Below are 5,031 nucleotides of genomic sequence, written 5' to 3'. Positions count from 1 at the left end.
AAGCCACTTGTGTGGATTTTCACATCTCAAAACCCCATTCTAAGTTCAATTTTTTGGTGCAAATTGGCTGTTGTCAAATCTATTTTTAACTCCAAAAGTGCAAGAAAAAAAAAACATGTAATTCAATTATGATTCTAAAAAATGGAATCAGCACCCTAAATGAAATATGCCGTGGAAACACACAATTGACTCTAAGATTCACGAAATCTGGATACTGCAATTCAAGAAACACAGAGAGAAAACTGTCAGAAGCATGTAGTATACAGATAATTCACCATATATGTTTCAAATGAGGTATATTTGTGACTACAAAAATGTAGTGTGACATTTGATTATCATTCCCACACTTACTTCTATAAAAAAAGCAATGCTTGTCCTATTTAGATGTATTAGAAACTATGAAATGATGAGTGAGGCTTGTAGAATAGAATGCAAAATATTGTGATTTTCCATAAGACTTCAACCAATAATAGTATCTTCAAAAGATTGCTAGGAAAAATGTGTTAGTAGCAACTTTCAAAGAAGAGGATATACATTGATTTGACAAGTTCTAAGAAAATTGGCAACCACAACCATGAGTAATCAGCACAGAAAGTGAAAAACTAGCATAGAAGGAAAGTAAGACATCACATACGGGTATGGTGAAAGTGGCTTTGGAAGAAAAAATAGCCTCATCGTTCTTATCAGTTTCAAATTGTTTGTCTGCATAATTTAGTTTCTGCATATTATTAATATTCCTTTTGGAACAAAAAATAAATTGCATTTTGAATTTTGAATTGCCCTTAGGAAGGAACCAAAGAAAAAGTAAGGAAAAAGGTTAAGGCTGGCCCAATCTCTTTATTGAATTACCAATATTCCCGTACATGGGTAACAACTTCCATCTTGTTTCATCAAGAGATAAAGTCTAAGATCTATTGCTACTATGTCTGCATTATTATGTGTCAAAAGAAATTCAAATTTAAGTTTGCCAGAAAAAGGTAACTGTTATTGTTTTTCTAAAGTCAATTCTCATCTTAAAACTCCCATCATCTGTTACCATCAAAGCTTGAGTTAAATTATATGTATCATCAATTTCATGACCCTTTTGGAATCTTAATCTAACTACTCTTTAGCATCATAAGGGAAAGAAGAAAAAGTGAGGTTACTCTACAAAAAAAGTAGAGTCTATGGCACATGGATTATAATTGGTTAATCATAACACATCAATTTCATTCATAACTCAAGGAATTTCAAGGTTTCTAAATTTCAAGGTTACAGTTCCAAAATGCATCATAGCATAATGACAGCTAGTACCTTTATTTCATCAACAAGTTATGCGAACATTGTTATGGCTGTGAATGACATATATCCAAATTATAATGTTCACTGTAACCTTTCCAAAATGGGGGATTGAACTGCTCTTTTAAGGCAAACGAACTCACTCACCTTTGCAACTCCAAATGCTATATGTCTCCAAATGCTATATGTCTCAGTCCTTAAAACCAGTACGAATCTTCTTAAACCACCACACAATACCCTCAATTGATGCTTCCGATCACTCCAACTACGGCTTGCAACCCGAACCCCAAATTTGACAAATAAAACACACAAAAATGAGATTAGGGTTCAGGATTTTCACAATTAAACATTTACTAAGCATTAGGGTTTACTTACAAGGTTCTCTTTCAACACCCAACTACGGCACCGCACCGAACAACTAGATTAAAGATTGATGAACGACACACTTCGAGAGAGAGAGACGACGAACAACCAAAGCCACACCGAAGAGGGCTCGAGACAGCAACACCACGAAGAGGGCTCGACAGAGGGCTTTAAGAGAAACCGACAGGGATCGACAATGGGCTGTAAGAGAAAGCGCCTCGCCAGGGTTCAGGAGGTTTCGAGAGAGAGAACAAACGTCGATGATGGTTCAAGAAAGAGGGCAGCTGCAGAAATGAGAGAGTGAATACAGGTTCAGCTTCCACGTAAGCAGAAATTCATTCTTTAAAAAAATATATTTACTTAATCTAAATTCCGCATATAACACCTGGTTCAAACTAACTTATCTTATATACGGATCTTATCTTTAGATAACTTTCCCGCCATCCCGCGCAAATATTATATACGGTAGTTATATACGGATTATCCGTATATAAAAATCCGTATATAATATTCATATATAAATCCTTATTTTAACATCCGTATATAATTTCCGTACATAATAGTTAATTTATATACGGATCCAAATCCGTATATAAAATTTCGTAGATAATGGCATTATTTCTTGTAGTGTTATAAAAGGAATAGATAGACCCAAAATATGGAATGTGTATGTAAGAAGAAAGAAAGTGGGGTTAGGAAAAGAAATAGGGAGAAGTTAGTTAGGATGGAAATGACGTGTCAAAAATCTAGGGATGGGGGACTATGGGAGTAGAAAGTTGTGAGTTGGTTAGGAAGAGAGTAATTCTTTAAAGAAGTCTAGTACTCTAGTTTTTCCTTGTGGCTGTAGAGTTTTTAGCTCAATAATCTTTTTTACTGCATAATACTCTGAATAATACAACTTTGATATTCAGTTATTGTTTGGTTTCTATTATAGGGTCTATGGTCTCGATTATTTTCAAAACTGTTATAAAAACATTTTTCTTTTAATTTTTAGTTTAGTGTTTTGATTTTTTTAATCGAAACAAAATGTGAACTTTTTTGTTTTCTTTATAATTGAAAAAAAAAACTTTTTTTTTCTATCAAATTTAAATATGTTTGGATTGTAAAATCGATACATATTATTAAAAATAACCGTTGTCTTTTGTCTGCATGTTGCATATTACTAGCAAATGAATTTGTTATAATAAATTAGTTTGATGTAATTCGACAAAATGTAACCAAATAAACAAGGAAACTAATAAAATTGAATCAACCTCTATTATTCCAACTAAGCAAGGTTCAGATGTAAATTAAATAAGTTCAATATAAATTATACTTAAATTAATCGAGTGGCAAATAAAAAAGTTAATGTAAACAAAGTTTGATCTTTGCAAACAGTGATCATAACACTCAATTACTATATAAATATATACTTTTGATTCTTAAAGTACATAAAGGCAATCAAGTATTTATAAAGCATCACAAATACAATGAGAATATCAAGTATCACTAATTGAGTAATCTTTGGCTAAGTCATAATTCATCACAATAAAGTTTAAATCATCAATAATTAAATATAATATAAATAATCACAAATCGTAAAAGGCCATGCGTGTCAAAGACTAAGTCAATAACCTTCTTCCATTTCAGAATTATTGAAGGCATCCTTACAATAAGCCCTCCACTTTTCCACCTTTTTCACTTTCCTCATTATCAATGTTGGGAAACTTTTTGGAACAATAATTCTATTCCAATCAATTGACTTCTCCGAAGACTTGTGAAAACAAAGGTAACTACCACGAACTTGTAATTTTTAAATTAAACCCCAATTTTATATAAAAAAATAATCGATCAAATGTTTCCTTAAAAATAGTGATAGAAGAATAATAAGCCAATATTCGAAGATAATAAAATTAAAAATAGCAAGATGGTTAATTTCACATAGAAAGAGTTCAAATTAACATAGTCCAACGGTTTACATATGAGTAACAAGATAACGTTATTTATTTCTATGTAGAAATAAAACAAATACCATTCGAAATTTTTTATATTTTGTGTGATTTTTCATAAAATTTTGTGAAATCATTTTTTTAATCTTGTTTTATAAATTTATTAAGTTCTACGTAAAAAATAATAATAATAAAAATCCAGATAGGTAATAAGTTCGCTATGGTAAATTGTCTTATTTACAATTATAAAGAAATATTGACAAATAAAAAAGGAAACTTCCGTTTTTCTAAGATAACAAAATATAAATTATATTTAAGACAACAACAACAACAATTCGTTGTTACTTTTTCAAATATATATGAAATTTTTAAACCTTGTGAATTTGTACTGTAACAATGATTTAAAACTGACCCTTATGTTATATGAAATAAGATATTGGATCTTTCTAGGCATTTTCTATTTTAATTTCTCCATTTGTTTTGCATGCAAAATTACTGATTAAACACGGGATGGTATATTTTTAATTTTAACTATTTTTACATTTGTCAGAACTTAAAATCTTAACCTTTATTGTTTGGTTCATCCGTTCACCGATCGTTCAGTTCATTCGTTCACCGATTGGTTTCGTCTTCCACTGTTCGGTTCAGTCGTTCATTGCTCGGTTTCGTCTTTTACTGTTCTATTCCGTCATTCACCACTCAGTTTTGTCTTCCATCGCTCTATTCCGCCTTCCACTACTCGGTTCAGTCGTTCACTGCTCAATTTCGTCTTCCATCGCTCGGTTCCGCCTTCCACTACTCGCTTCTGCCTTCCACCACTTGGTTTCTAACTACCACCACTTCAATGCTCAACTGCTTATTGTTTTTTGTTATTCTCCTTTCCTCTGTATATATATAGCTGTGACAATTCTTACATATACATTCTCTTCACTTTTACTCAATAATACAAATCGCAAGTTTCACTTTCTATTATTCTTTCACTAACATCTATTTCGATTAGTCATCTTACTACTACTTTTGTTCATGGGTCTAGGTATGAGAGTTCTGTAATGATCACTATCGGGGTACTTCTGTGATGTTGAAGAGCTCTGCTACGCGCATCGTACTTTGGTTTCTACTTCTTCTTCTTTTGATTTCTTGAGGATCTTTCTTCTTCTTTACTTCTTTGCCATGATTGATGAACATAATCAGCCTTCAAGCTTTTTGTATCTTCACCCCGGTGAAAGCCCAACCACCTTCTTGGTCTCGCCCCTTCTTGATTCAACCAATTATCACGCATGGAGCAAATCCATGGCTACTACGTTGAGTGCCAAGAACAAATCACAGTTCATCATGGAATTGTTGCAGAACCACCCCGTGGAGATCCCTCTCACAACGCTTGGAAAAGATGCAACAACATGGTGGTTTCTAGGTTGGTCCACTCGGTGTCACCAGAAATCAGGCACAACATTCTTTGGATGGA

Source organism: Vigna radiata, chromosome 1 (assembly GCF_000741045.1).
Source record: "Vigna radiata var. radiata cultivar VC1973A chromosome 1, Vradiata_ver6, whole genome shotgun sequence".
Classification (NCBI taxonomy): domain Eukaryota; kingdom Viridiplantae; phylum Streptophyta; class Magnoliopsida; order Fabales; family Fabaceae; genus Vigna; species Vigna radiata.
Note: the sequence above shows the minus strand (reverse complement) of the source record.